General features: G+C 39.2%; 1 protein-coding gene across 1 annotated transcript in view; it reads right to left on the bottom strand.

Annotated features, from left to right (window-relative positions):
* The window catches only part of LOC111156605 (MLLT3, super elongation complex subunit), a 287,500-nt gene that overhangs the window by 250,561 nt on the left and 20,516 nt on the right, over positions 1–16,423 (bottom strand). The gene's annotated exons all lie outside the window — the stretch shown is intronic.

Here is a 16,423-nt window from a genome sequence, read left to right on the forward strand (position 1 = left end):
TCTCTCTCTGCCTCTCCCCCTGCTCATGCTCTCTCTCTGTATCTGTCTCAAATAAATAAAATCCTTAAAATAAATAAATAAATAAATAAAATGCAGGTTCCTGGGGCACCTGTCTGGCTGAGTTGGAAGAGCATTCAACTCTTATGTGGTCATGGGTTCAAGCCCCACAATGGGTGTAGAGATACCGTAAATAAATATATTTTTAAAAAATAAATATAAATAAAATGCAGTTCCCAGATTTCACTCTCAAAAGGTTCTGAGCCAATAGAACTGGGACAGTGTTCAAAAAGCAGCCTTTTTAACATGATTTCATGTTTCATGATTCATTTCATGGTGGTGACCCAACAGGTGTGTCCAGCAAACACTGGCCCACAGGACAAACGTGTAAACATTTAAAAACAACTTGTCAGGTCGCCTGGGTGGCACAGTCTGTTGTTTGACTTTTGGTTTGACTTTTGGTGTCAGCCCAGGTTGTGGGATCCCCCACTCTGGGTTCCACGCTCAGCCTGAGATTCTGTCTCTCCCTTGCCTCTCCTGCTCATTTCTTCTCTCTCTCTCTCTCTCTAAAATATATCTGAAAACCCACTCTGGGCTCCATGCTCAGCCTGAGATTCTGTCTCTCCCTTGCCTCTCCTGCTCATTTCTTCTCTCTCTCTCTCTCTCTCTCTAAAATATATCTGAAAAAATAAAATAAAATAAAAACAATCTAAAGACCATGAAAAGGGAACTGGCTATGGGTAAGGCACCGAAGACACTCAAGACTAAGGGGGACACCTTTACAACAGCACAGAACTGTGAAATGTTTGGGACACAACAAAACTATCATCTGAAAATTAATCTACGTCCAAACTGTGGACTCACACTAAAAGGGACTGTAAGACAAAGATGTATAAGGAGGGAAGATTCACAGTAATGACAGGCTGTGTATTAAATGTGAAGGGTGGTTTCAAGGGAAGATTAAACTTAGAGTAAGAAAATGACTTCCCAAATGAAAGAAAGGAAGAGTGTTTTTTAAGAAATGCTACAGAAACAGAATGATGAGGAAGTGGTAAACCACCAATCATATTAACATCCTTTCATTCCCAAGTAAAACCAATAAAACCTACACAAGAGAGAAAGGAGGGCAAGTTCATAGGTGGACATTTTACCTATTCCCATCACTTCTCTCAATAACATGAAATGAAAGGTGGGAAACTGGAATTTTTAACTCACAATCTATCCTAACTTAACCCTAGCATGTGGTTATTCCTGATCCACAGTGCCCTTCCCCACCCCCATATGCGGCTTTAGATACAACCCAGACTAATTTACTTAACTATGTGTATAAAGACTTAGGCACGACAGCTAGATCATATGGTATACCAGTCTGCTCAGACTGCCATAACAAAATACCACAGACTAGGTTGCTTCAACAACAGAGACTTCTTTTCTCCCAATTCTGGAGGCTAGAAGCCCAAGATCAAGGAGTCAGCAGGGCTGGTTTCTTCTGATGCCTCCTTCTCCCCATGCCTTAGATGGTCTTTCCTCCTTATCCCTGTATCCTAATCTCTCCTTCTTATGAGGACAGTCATACTGGATTAGGGCCCACCCCAATCACCTCATTTATCCTTAATTACCTCTTCAACGACTATCTTCAAGTATAGTTAATTCTGAGGTACCAGAGGTTAGGACTTCAACAAAGAAGGGGGAGGAATTAAAAAAATAAAGTACTATTACTTTAAAAAGTTTGAAAAATTCTTTAAAGATTTTTTTTTTTTTATTTTATTTATTTGACAGAGAGAGACCACGAGTAGACAGAGAGGCAGGCAGAGAGAGAGAGGGAAACAGGCTCCCCGCTGAGCAGAGAGCCCGACGCGGGACTCGATCCCAGGACCCTGAGATCATGACCCGAGCCGAAGGCAGCGGCTCAACCCACTGAGCCACCCAGGCACCCTGAAAAATTCTTTAATAAAGACTCACAAGCACAAGAGAAATCGAGAAAGAGGAAAAAGCACCTACTACTCACAGGACTAGCTACACCCCCTCCTAGAACCCATGTTCACTTCAGTCAGAGGATTACTAGAAGTCTGGTCCATACTTCCAGGATCAAGAATCAGCTCTAAAACTAACCTGGGAATTTTCACTCACTCCCTAAGGGCAACAAAATTTCAGGCAAGTTGCTTTCACACCCATCCCCAATGATAAAACCAAAGAAGCAATGAAAGAGAAGGCAAAGGGGAAAAAAAAAAAAGTTTATACAGTTACATTCCAACACTTGCTTCCAAAGCTGTTAAGTGTATGATGGCATTCTTTATGTCCATGCCCAGAACTTAATAAAAACTCACAAAATTTTCCTGAACTGTAGCTAAACTACAGAAGTAGAGATTTCTTTTGAAACAGCATGACTCTTCAGAAGGCATAAGCATATTTAAAACCAAGAAGCACAAGCAATGTAAATTAAAACAGACATAAACATTTGACTAAAATCAGTTTTCTCCCTCTAGAACCCACCTCCCCCAACATATCTCGACTTTTAGAAATTATTGGAGAAATTAGATTACATACAGAAATTTATATTTATATATCACATTTTCACTAAATTAACCATAAAATGAAACAGAAAGCATTTGCCATAAAACGAACTGTTTCAAAAACCATATATTAATGGATAAAGATGGAGGGAGGGAGAAATGGAATAGATCCTATGTCTATCCTTTTAAACTGAAGTGCTACTGAACTTCTAGAAAATCACCAGTATGCAACCCCGGTGAAATAGCTCATTCAGTTTCATCCACAAGGATGGTCAATAGTTAACTAAAAACATTACATGAAAGACCATTTACAGAACATGACATTTGAAAGATACAAAGTATCATCACACTGGTCACTTTGTAATTACAAGGGGGAAAATTACAACAGATTCTGCCACTTCCCTTAAGTGATAAAACTCAGTATCACTGGTATTGGAGAAATCAGCACTAGGTGCCTCCTGATGTAAACAACAAGAAGTACCTCGAAAGTTTCTCGCTAAAAACACTTACCCCAAACTGAACAAAGCTTGTAGATCTAACTTCAACTCACAAAAAATACAGGGGATGGAGAATTCAAGTTAAATGGCTCCCCAAGGAAATGAGGCAAGTCCAAATTGTTGGAGGTTCTATAACACAACTGGCCTAGCCTCTTAAAAGATGTCAATGTGGGGGTCTGGGTGGCTCAGTGGGTTAAAGCCTCTGCCTTCAGTTTGGGTCATAATCCCAGGGTCCCGGGATCAAGCCCCGCATTGCATCCCATCCCCATCGGGTCCTCTGCTCAGCGGGGAGCCTGCTTCCCTTCCTCTCTCTCTCTGCCTGCCTCTCTGCCTATTTGTGATCTCTGCCTGTCAAATAAATAAATAAAATCTTAAAAAAAAAAGAAAAAAGATGTCAATGTGAAGATCAGAAGGGGGGAAAAAGGAAGTGACAATAGGGTAATGTCCTAGACTATAGGATATGACACCTTAAGGCTAATTTTAAATCTCAGATGTGATCCACAGTTTTGTGGTTTGTGGAATATCACTGCTCTTAGGAGATACACTGTTAAGTTTTTAGGGGTGACAGGCCAAGATATCTACAACTTACTTTCAAGTGATTGGGAGGTATAAAAATAAACAATGAGATAAAGCACTTGAAGCAAAGTACTAACAACTGATGAAACTAAGCATTCCTTGTACTATTTTTTTTTCAACTTTATTGTAAATTGGAAATTCTTCAAAAGAATGTTGAAGGAGTTGTCATTTCATGAAAATCAAATATAAAAGGTGTGGAGACTGCTTAAGACTAAAGACTTGCCTGGATGCTGGCTTGGGGAAACGGGATCCTGGCTTGGGGGAAAGGTACCAAGGCATATTTGGAAACAAGCAGATTTTTTTTTTTTTTTAAGATTTTATCCATTTATTTGACGGAGAGATAGAGAGTGAGCGCAAGTAAGCAGAGTGGCAGGCAGAGGGAGAGAGAGAAGCAGGCTCTCTGCTAAGCAGGGAGCCCGATGCGGGGCTCGACCCCAGGACCCTGGAATCATGACCCGAGCTGAAGGCAGCTACTTAACCAACTGAGCCACCCAGGTGCCCCAACAAGTAGATTTTTATATACACCTGACATTTTATGGTATTATGGACAAACTGATCACTTCTTTCCTGTGTAATAATGATATTACTATAAAGGATAACACTCTGATTCTTAGAAGATACATGCTCTAAGTATTAAAGGTCAAGTATTGTGACTCCAAGTCATTTTTAAATGATCCACAACACGACCAACTATGGCCATTATGTTAATGAATGTTGGCAAATGAACATTTGCTGCATTATTCTCTCAACATATATCTTATAGTTTGTGTCAAAATTAAATGTTAGTTAACAGTATACTACACCAAAGCCTTCATACCTCCTTTTGCATTTAATGAATTTATTATCACTACATTCTTATGAGCATATGGGAGGGAGTAGAGATTTTATTTTACAGCATGTAATTGCATTTAACATGCAATATAATTAATATCCTTTATCAACATTACAGTCTGCCATATTTTTTAGTTTGGGCAAGAAATTGTGAAAATCCTCTAGGGTTTTGAAAAATAGGACACAGGGAGCTTTCTACACTGATGAACACAGGTTGGTTCTGGGAGAGTGGTGTACTCAGAGAGGGCGTGGAAAATCCACACTCTTTCCCCATACCTTGCCTCATGTCTTTGTTTCCTCAGACTGCTCCTGAATGATATCCCTTATAATAAACTGGTAATCTACACGACAGCCTAGATGCACTTGATTAACAACTCTGTGAAAGTGGGCGGGGGGGGGGGGAGCCAGTAAAAAAAAGGAATGTTATTTAAAAAATGGAAGTGGCAATAATGGACCTAATGAAAATATGAGAGCAGGCACCCCAGAGAGGTGGTAAACTCTCCTGTGAGAGGTACCTTCCCAATAACCTGGAGTAATCCATATCTCCGAAGACAAAGGGACACCAGAAGAATCCCAACAAACAGGATTGCTAAATTTCTTCCATTTTACTACAATCACCTCATACTCCTTAATTTGTCACATTCCTCCACAATCACCTACTTTTCATCAAACCTAGCATAAAAATACACAGGCCAGGAGCACCTGGGTGGCTCGGAGGGTTAAGCCTGCCTTCGGCTCAGGTCATGATCTCAGGGTCCTGGGATCGAGCCCCGCAATGGGCTCTCTGCTAAGCAGGGAGCCTGCTTCCCCCTCTCTCTCTGCCTGCCTCTTTGCTTACTTGTGATCTGTCAAATAAATAAATAAAATCTTAAAAAAAAAAAAAAAATACACAGGCCTAACGGTTTCTTTGGGTCATTTCCTTACAAAAACTCCTATGTCAGATAAAACCGTGTTTTTCAGTCTGGTTTGTTTTTGTTGTTGTTATTGTTTTTGTTTTTTTGTTTTTTTAAAGAAAAGTAACAGGGACACCTAGCTGGCTTAGTCAGAGGACTGTGTGACTCTTAATCTCGGGGTCATGAGTTCGAGCCCCACGCTGGGGGAAAAATTACTTAAAAATAAAAAATCAATAAAAAAAACTTAAAACGAACAAAAATTAGGGTACCTGGGTGGCTCAGTCGGTTAAGCCGCTGCCTTCAGCTCAGGTCATGATCCCGGAGTCCTGGGATCGAGTCCCACATCGGGTTCCTCGCTCAGCAGGAAGCCTTGCTTCTCTCTCCGCCTCTGCCTACCACTCTGCCTACTTGTGCGCTCACTCTTGCTCTCCCCGCCCCGATAAATAAATAAACAAAATCTTTTAAAAAAAATCAATAAAAAACTTTAAACAAACAAAAATTAGGGCACCTGGGTGGCTCAGTAGTTTAAGCCTCTGCCTTTGTCTCAGGTCATGGGCTCAGGTCTTGATCCTGGGGTCCTGGGACAGAGCCCCTGCTTCTCCCTCTGGTACTCCCCCCACCCAGAGCTCCCGCTCTCTCTCTCTCAAATAAATAAAAAAAATTTTTTTTAAGTTTTTTAAAAGGTAACATATAATTTTATATTAAAAGTTCCATTAGATCCTTTTCCTCTACTTTCCATTCCCCATAAAAGCACATATAGCATCTTAATTCCACTATAAAAAGAAGTCCTGGGGATATGTTACCATTTCTCTAGTCCAGCTCTGTCCAACTATGACAGGCATTAGCTACACACAACTATTAAGCACTTAAAATAGGTTAATGACTTAGGAATTGAATTTTATTTTATCTTGATTAGTTTATATTTAAATGTCAATAGCCACATGGGTCTAGTGGCTATTGTTTTGGGCAAGGCAGCTGGTAGAATATACAAAAAAACCTAGATATGAAAGGCAACATAATGTATAAACTTACATTAAGGACAGGCTTCAAGGAAAACTATTTTATAAGCTTTTATCACCAGCTAATTCTAGACCAGGAATTGCCTCCTATGGACTTTCTCAGAGCATTTTCTCTTTACTACAAAAAATAAGTCTTAATTAAAGTTTGCAGAACGAAACTTATACAGCTTAAAACCTACTCCAATCAAGAGAATTACCAGGGAAGTTACCACATTCAATCAAATGTACAGGAGTGTCCTGATTTAAGATGTCACAGTTGTCAAGATGATAAAAAGGAACGGATTTATTTACAGTTTTCATTTAAAATAATAGGCTCCTTAAGAACACTAAAAATAGAGTTTCACTTCCAAAAAGTTATTTTACACACACACTACCAGAAACATCTATTGTACAACATAAGATATGCCTGGCCCAGAACAGTACAAAACATTGCTGCTACCCACTACATATTCTTCACCTAACCTACTACCTCACTTTGACTACATTACTTAAACCCTGTGCCTCAATTTCCCCATCTTTAAACTTAGGGTTACCATATTTACTTCACATAATTATTGTGATATTTACTAACTAACACATTAAAATCCCTTGTAATAGAGGACACCCGGGCTGCTCAGTTGGTTAAGCATCTGCCTTTGGCTCGGGTCATGATCTTAGGGTCCTGAGATCAAGTCCCATATTGGGCTCCTTGCTCAGTAGGGAGTCTGCTTCTCCCTCTACCTGTCGTTCTCCCTGCCTCTCTTTCCCCACCCCCTCTCGCTAGCTCTCTCTCTCTGACAAATAAATAAATAAAATCTTTAAAAAAAAAAAACTCACTTAGAATAGGACATATACATGCTAAGCATTCAATGAACATTGTTATTACTTCCCAACAACTAAGAGCTATATTTTTGATGGATGGAAACAAAACAAATACATATATAAAATTGAAACAAAATTACAAAAGTAACTAGATATACTTTTTAAATTAGGTCTTGCTCAACCTAGGAAACAATGCTCCTTTAATAAATCGTTTTGGGGCCATAAAAAACCCTGGAATGTTGACATGTGCCTCCTTTCAGAGCAAAGGCATGCCATCAAGGTTTAATTCAGTTCCCAAATGTATAATAAACATGAAGATAATGTTTTGTGTCAACATTTTTGTTAATGAACATTAGGCAAACTTTTTTTAAATAACAGCTGCACGGAGATAATTCATATATCATATATTCATCTATTTAAAATGTGCAATTTGGGGACGCCTGGGTGGCTCAGTTGGTTAAGCAGCTGCCTTCGGCTCAGGTCATGATCCCAGCGTCCTGGGATCGAGTCCCACATCGGGCTCCTTGCTTGGCGGGGAGCCTGCTTCTCCCTCTGCCTCTGCCTGCCATTCTGTCTGCCTGTGCTCGCTCTCTCTCCCTCTCTCTCTCTGACAAATAAATAAATAAAATCTTTAAAATGTGCAATTTGATGGTTCCCAGTGTATCTAGATATGTGCAACCGTCACCATAGTGAAGTGTAGAACACTTGCATCATCTCAAAAAAGGGAAGAGAGAAACCAATAAAGAAATAAAGAAATGCTGTACCCTTTAGCAATCACCTTTTCTTTCCCCCAAAATTCCCCAGCCCTAAGCAACCACTAACCTAAATTCTCTCTTTATAGATATCCCTATTCTGGACATTCAATAGAAATAAAATCATATAGTAATGTGGTCTGTGAATAGCTTTTTGCCACATAGTACAGTGTTTTTAAGGTCCATCCATGTTAGAGCATGCATCAATATTTCATTGCTTTTTAGGGCCAAATAATATCCCATTATGTGAACCACATTTTGTTTATCCATGCATTATCTGATAGACATACAGGCTGTTTCCACCTTTGGCTACTACAGATAATATTGCTATAAACATTCCTATTCAAGCTTCTGTGTGGACATGTTTTCATTTCTCTTAAGCAGATACCCAGGAACAGAATTGCTGGGTTATGGGATAACTGAGGAACCACCAAACTGTTTTCTCAAATGGATGCACCATTTCACCTTCCTTTCAGGAGTGTGTGAGGGTTCTGATTTCTCCACATCCTCCCCAGTATTATTTATTATAGTCATCCTAGTGGATATAATATGGCATCTCACTGTGGTTTTCATCTGCATTTCCCTAATAACTAATCACGTTGGGCATCTTTTCACGTACTTATTGGCCAGGTGTCTCTCTTCTTTGAAGAACTGTCTATTCACATCCTTTGCCCATGTTTAACGGGGTTATTTTTCATATTCTTGAGTTATGTGTGTAGGTATTCTAGATACAAACCATCATCAGATATGTGATTTTAAAAATATGTTCTCCTATTCTATGGGTTGTCTTTTCTTGAATGTCATTCGAAGCACATTTTGATTTTTTTTATAAAATCCAATTTATCTATTTTTTTTTCTTTTGTTGCTCATGTTGTTGGTGTTATATCTAAGAATCCACTGCCTGCCAAATCTAAGGTCATGAAGATGTATCCCTATGCTTTCTTCTAAGGGTTTTATAGTTACAGCTCTTAGGTCTTTGACTAATTTTGAGTTAAGTTTTATAAATAGTGTGAGGTAGGGGTCCAATTTCATTCTTTTGCATGGGGATATCCAGTTCTCCCAGCACCATTTATTGAAAAGACTATTCTTTTCTTAATAAATGGTTTTGGCACTCTTGTTCACCAAAGACACATGGGTTTATTTCTGGACTCTCAATTCTATACCATTGACCGATACGTCTATACTTATGTCTGTATCACGTCATCTTGATTAACAATGCTTTGTGGTAAGTTTGAAACTGGCAAGTGTGAGTCCAAATTTTCCACTGTTTTTCAAATGCTTTGGCTATCCTTGGTCCACTGCAATCCCACATCTATTTGAAACCAACTTGTCAATTTCTACAAAGATACCAGATAGGACACTGACAAAGACTGGACTGAACCTGTAGATCAGTTTGGGGAATATTGCCGTCTTAACAATATTAAGCCTTCTGACTGATGAAATATGGGATATTTTTCCATTCATTTAGATATTCTTTAATTTCTTTCAATGTTTTCTAGTTTCAGAGCATTAGTTTCACTTCTTTTGTTAAATGTATTCATAAGTATTTATTCTTCTGATGATATTATAAATGGAATTGTTCATTTCATTCTCAGACTGTTCAAGTGTACAGAATACTACTGATTTTTGTACATAGACCTTTTATCCTGCAACCTTGATGAACTTTTTTATTATGTGGTAGTACTCCAATTCACAAGGCGACCATTAGACTAATTATGTAGTTCTTGTACAGTACTCAGCACTTTGGCACATAGTGGGTGTTAAATGCCAGCTATTAAGTAGCAATTAAGTGTTTTTATATATCTTAAGAATTTTTATATATCAAGAACTTTACTAAGGTATCTTACTATATGTTTATTCAACACCTCTTATGTGCAAAAGTATGATAGTGATTTAAAAAGAAAAAAAAAAAAATCCTGTCCAGAAGGAACAAGCAGTCTTAGAGCAGAAATAGATTCCACTTGTCCCTCAAGTGATTTGTATAGATATCAGATTAAAAACAAAAACCTTAAAAAGCTTTCTTTTGCAACAGATCTGCCTTCATACATTCTTTAAGAGTCTCAATAACATAAAAATAAAAGAGTCTCAGGAAGCTATCTACTTTTGAGCCATGCAAATTAGGTTCAGCCCTCCTTACTTTTTCCATGTTTATTACCAGACTCTTCCACAATGCTTCTGAACACAGGTACTGTTGTTGCAGAAAAATTCTCCTGCACCGCACTTGACCAAAGTGACTGGAAAGTTTGAGAGTCTTGTTATTACTATCTTTAGTTTTTCTTTCTCCGAAACCTATTTCGTGCTTTTTAGTTTCCAGAGAAAGGACCCAAAAGACATGGGGAACCAGAGGAGTGGGGGCATACAATACGTAAGGTTCCTGCAAGATGGCACATTCCACAAGTTTACTAATATTTTTTAACAAAAAAATTTTCATTCCAAACAGTCCCTGGAACTTGGATATCTGCTTATTGTTCTAACACATTTTAAAAATCAACCAGGCACACTTTTGTCTCAGCAACATTTGCCATATTTCTAAATAATGTTTAAGTTCTAGCTATTTGTTAGAACAGTAACAGTCACAACCTACAAACCACAATTTGTACCACAAAGTCCAATCTCAGCCCAGATCTATTTTTGGCTTCACAACAGCTTGAGCTAAGGAAGAATTTCACTGCATTGTTCAAGTATGGTCATAAATAGTCGGGGTGCGGGGGGGAGGTAGGGGGAGCTAAACAACATAAAATGCCAGAGAAAACAAAAATGGTACAAAAATGAAAAGAGATTCAGGTTCGAACCTTTGCTACATAAACGCACACAGAACTGTGCTCATCTGTAATCTTCACTTGCCCCATTATGCTTCCATAAAACTCCATTCTTACATCAACTATCATTCTTAACTAAGTTGTACTGAAAATGTATCTCCAAGTCTATCTCCCCTCTCCCCCAGCATACAGGTCTCTGAGCTTTTCAAGGGTAGACAAGTCACCTAACAGATGTGGAAATGTGGGTTAGAAGGAGGATGAGAAACATGAGGCATTTCCATCCCACCCTAACATCACCTAACCTACAAGATCTTAAAAATGGCTTTAGTTTGCTTTTTGCTTTTTTTTTTTTTTTTTTATTTTATTTGAGAGAGAGAGCACCCACAGAAGCAGGGGGAGGAGCAGAAGGACAGGGAGAAGCAGGCTCCCCACTGAGCAGGAAGCCTGACCTGGCACTCAATTTTAGGGCCCTGAGATCATGACCTGAGCTGAAGTCAGACACTCAACCTACTGAGCCACTCAGGTGCCCCAGTTTGTTTTTTTTGTGTTCTTGTGGGGTTTGTTTTCCAAAATTTCTTTATTTGATAGAGAAAGCACAAGCAGGGGGAGGGATAGAGGGAGAAGGACAAGCAGACTCCCCGCTGAGCACAGAACATGAGAAGGGTCAATCCCAGGACCCCGAGCTCATGACCTAAGCTGAAGAGGGATCCTTAACTGACTGAGCCACCCAGGTACCCAAAAATGGCTTTAGTTTTGCTTGTTTTTTGTTTTTTTTTTTTTTTAAGATCTTATTTATTTATTTGACACACACACAGAGAGAGAGACAGCAAGAGAGGGAACACGAGCAGGGGAGTGGGAGTGGGAGAGGGAGAAGCAGGCTTCCCACCGAGCAGGGAGCCCCATGAGGGGCTGGATCCCAGAACCCTGGGATTACTACCTGAGTTGAAAGCAGACGCTTAATGACTGAGCCACCCAGGTGCCTTTTAGTTTTGCTTCTACTCCTGTACTTGATTCAAACCTAATAGCTGGTTATTAGTCCATCTTTAAGGGAAGACTACAGCCTCAGTAAAGCACGTGCAGGTCATACCCTCTCCTGATGGAAACTGACTCAGCATATATGAGAAATGACACAGGACAAAACAAAGCTCTCAATCAGAACTGATTCGTGAATTAAATTTATTTTAAGTAAAATTAATAAGTTAAATACATTTCAGTTGGCCTACCTAATAGTCAGTATACCTCTAAAATCATGTTTTCTAAAGTGTTGAGCCATTGAAATGGAACCAAATAGAAGTGATATATTCAGTATTTGTCCAGCAAACTTTGTGGAAAATCTAACCAAACTGAGCAAATCAGAACATAAGTTTCCAATTTTCTTTTCCAAATTAGAGTTACTTTCCTCAAACCCTATTCTGGGCTCTAGGCTTCTGATTAGGTGGGGGAAGAAAAACAAAAATTACAGGGAAAGGCAACATGTTCACTGATCAAGAAATGTACCAAATTTCCATTTATCCAGAAACTCAAATCAACAGAATTCCCTTGATTAGTACCGTGCAAGGATGGCTGATACTTCTCATACAATGCTAAGACAAAGTTCTCAAATGCCTTTAGAATTGGAAGGAAAATGAATTGTATTCTAAAACATTTTAGTAACAGGATGTAAAACAAACATGAAAGCTACCACATTTCTCTCCATCACTCATTTTTCTTTTTTAGTTGTTTCAGAGACAGCAAGCAAGAGAGAGCACACACGTGAGCACAGGGGGAGGGGGAGAGGAAATGGAGGAGAGAAATTCAAGCAGACTCCCCGCTGAACACAGAGCCTGATGCAAGACTCATCCCACCACCCTGAGATCAGGACCTGAGACGAAACCAAGAATCGAACGCTTAACCGACTGCGACACCCAGGCGCTCCTCTCCATCACTCATGATAAACAACACCAAACAAGTACTGATACTATACTACGCCAGCAAATGCCTCAGAATCCTTCTCGCTAGACCAAACTGGAAATAGACACATGACCTAGAAGTACAGTATAAACAGTAAAACAGTAGTGAGCTTATGACTTGGGAGTCAAAAGGCCTGAGATTCAATCTTAGTTACTCCACTCAGAAACAGTGACCATATCGTCTATCATCCAAAATGCACCCATTTTGAGAGTGACACAGGACAACAGGTATAAACTGGGACAATCCCAGGGCACCTGGGTGGCTCAGTGGGTTAAGGCCTCTGCCTTTGGCTCGGGTCATGGTTCCATGGTCCTGGGATCGAGCCCCGCATTGGGCTCTCCACTCGGTGGGGAGCCTGCTTCCTCCTCTCTCTCTCTGCCTGCCTCTCTGCCTACTTGTGACCTCTGTCAAATAAATAAATAAAATCTTTAAAAAAAAAAAACAACTGTGACAAATCCCTAGGAAATAGGACTTATGGTCACTGTACTCAAGCCATATGAACCTTGGGCAAGTTACTTAATCTTGAGTCTTGGATACACATCTGTAAAATGCAAATAACAGAGTATAAAATTAAACCATCAGTAACGATAAATTGCTTTCCTACTCCTTTTCAGCTATGAAACCCTATATTCTATGATACTAATCTAGACAGCTTTGAAACTCTAAAAGCACCATACAGCCTTATGGAAGGACACATCAAAGAAATGAAAATCCATCCCTGAGAGATTTTTTTTTTTTAATCCACATTCTCTTTTTTATTATACTTTTCTCTTGCAATTAAAAAACAAAAACAAAAAAAAACCCGACACCTTAGTTCAAGTTTGATACCTGGGCACCACTAGTCACTCAGAACTTGGTCACCACAGCTTTGTTTTCACAGCTTCATAAAAGCACTCATCTTGTGCTTTGTTTTTAGACAAGCCTGATGCTCTCCTATATGACAAAAATTACCTCTATTCCTGCTGTTATCCTCAATGTTTAGAGCAATTCCTGGCACAAAGTTAAGTGCTCCATGTTGGCTGAATAAATGATCACTATTTTAGAAATACAACCCTTCATTACCCGGCCCTAACCCTGCTATATATTCTCCACCCACAAGGATGGTCTGCAACTGCGTATGTCCTTAACCTTCCCCCAACCTGAGTTTTCATACTCGGTGATGAGTAACAGTAATCCAGAACAATCCAGAATGCTTCTTCTCCATACAGTCCTTTCACCTATTTCCCTAAGGGGAATCCATCTTGAAATCCAATTAGGTTTCCAACTTTTAGAAGATTCATCCCCCTCCCCCATTTTGTGGGGTTTTGTTTTGTTTTGTTTTGTTTTCATTTTTGAGAACACACTTCTCTTTCTCTTTAACCTTTTTTTATTGAAGTTTAACTGACATACAATATCTTATTACTTTCAGATATGTTTTAAGCCTTGATTAAGCCACTTATGACTCTTCACAGTTTCTTTATTTGAAAAAACAAAAAAGACTAAACTGATTGTCCCCAAATCAGACTTATCTCTACCAGTTTCCCATTCTTTTCTCCTACTCTCAGTGAATTTTTGTCATCCAATCAAAAGTAGCTCCTTTACCCCAAAATTAAGGTACACGTGCCAAAGGCCACTCACTTATTACTGATCAGAATCCAGGGAAAAAAATTAAAACCAAAGCAAATTAATACAAACCCAATTTGAAAGCACTGGAATGCCTTCAATGGTAAAATGGTTTTAAATTGTGACAAACCCCCACAGGGGTCCACAAGGCATTTCTAGGGTTTCTTTAAAAAAAAAAAAAAAAAAATGTAGTCAATCATAGACATGTTTGCTTTTTCTCTGCCCCGCTGCCCCAGACTCAGACTGCTCTGAGGCTGGAGGTTTTAAGAAAAAACAATGAAGCATTTGACAACCTCAAAAGGTCTGAGTGACATTCTGCAAACAGTCAAACTTCACTTTGGGCTGCTGCACATCGAAGTACAGACAAACCGTGATACACCGCCCACCTTGAGCTTGGAATATATACTCTAGGTGAGAGTAACAGTTTAGGCATTTTGTATTCAAAAAGACCTCTCTCGCAGACACATCAAGAATAGTTGTGAAAATTTCCTTCTGTATATTTCCTAAATGCCATGAATCCTCACCCACCACCTCAGTAAACAACCTATGACTACTTGTTGAACATATAACTTATGTGGAAAGAAAGAAATTCGCTCTAGCAACAGCAGATGGTTCTTATCCAAAGCTAAATAAAAACAGTAAGATGAAATTTTTTAAGTCTATTAAGATAGAGTTGGAAACTTTGTGATTTTCACTGTCCCCCTCTCCAGAGAATTCCTTTTGCTCCACAAAAATAACTTTATTCAGATGGGAATGGGGGGGGGGGGGACAGCAAAACAGAAAGAAGTGTAGTCTCAGTGTGCGTACAATATTAAATGTCTTGAAAGCAGACAGATCCTCAATAACACAGCTTCAATAAAAACTTCCTAACCCTTTCCTTTTTTTGTTCCTTTGAGAAAATGGTGAGGCAATTTGCATTTACAGCTTAGTTCCTGTTTCCAAAATACCCCTTTACCTTTTTCTTTTCTCTTTTTATGGTAGGTATAAATAGCACCAAATTGTCAAATCCCAGCTATTTTGTGTGCTACCTATACAAATAGGTCTGATTTCTGACCAGCCATAAAACAATTACTGCCGAATTCCTCTGGCTCTTTGATATCCAGCTTGTCCACAGGGCTTCAAAGCTAGCCTCCAGGACTTTTCTTGGGACACTACTGAAAAACAGCCTCAACAGAAACACAGAAGATAAAATGTTCCCACTCCTATAAACACACAAAGACATAACTGCAGAAATAAAACCATTCAGCAGCATTGTGGTGGGGTTTCTTCCCCCTGAGAGAATTTAAGATGTCCAAGTACTTTGAATTGTTTTTTAGATGTGGGTCAACTAGAATTTCTTCCCCCTCATGCATATGGCTATTTTCCCCATTTTCAAGCCTCCAAAAATTAAGAATCATTCTGTTTTCAGAGAAATTTTCTGATTTACTAGAACAACTTATCCCATGGGAACTTACTGGGATGGAACGAAAGTTCAGCTTCTTGAGCACATAAATAACTATACAGTACAGTATTTATTCAATGTTGCAAAACTCATTCAAGCTAGCAGCTTTGTATAAGGTTAAATCTGGTCAGCATATCCAACAGAGAAAATTTATGTATGGGGCACTGCATGTTTTGAGTAAACTAATAGACTTCAGTGCTCACATGGCTTAGGAAAAAAATCACTCTATGTGGGATGGCACGGGCACAAGAGGACCTGACATACACATCACACACAGGTGCTGAGGGTACCCATCAGGCTATCTCCAATAATGAAGCCACAACAAAAGCAATACATCCACTATGAGAAAATACACGCTAATTCCCTCTGGAGAAACTTAACAGTTTGGCATCTTAGGGGATTGGCAAATGTGACATGACTATAAAATCTTCCAGGGCCCAGGTTCTTAAAGTAAAGTTTTATTAAGGTTCGTACATACACACCCCAAGAGCTACGTCCCTGCACCTAAAAAGAGAAAGACATGTTACTTTTTAAAATTCTTCTTACTAACGGCAGCATGCCAAATCAGTTTTTCCTCAACCCAGTACTTTTGGCAGCCCTATCATAATAGGCCAGTTAAGAAAAAAGTATTTCACAAAGTAAGTAGTTGGCAAACATGTGATTCTAAACTAGCAGTACAGAGGACACAGTCTCCTCAGGATATGAAAGATCCCAGACATGTGCAGACAAGGGGAAAACTACCTTGCACCCCAAAACCTGCCTCTTACCTCCCCCTCCTCTTCTCTCTACCAC

The sequence above is a fragment of the Enhydra lutris genome, unplaced genomic scaffold, assembly GCF_002288905.1.
Source record: "Enhydra lutris kenyoni isolate GAN:26980312 unplaced genomic scaffold, ASM228890v2 scaffoldscaffold47, whole genome shotgun sequence".
Classification (NCBI taxonomy): Eukaryota; Metazoa; Chordata; class Mammalia; order Carnivora; family Mustelidae; genus Enhydra; species Enhydra lutris.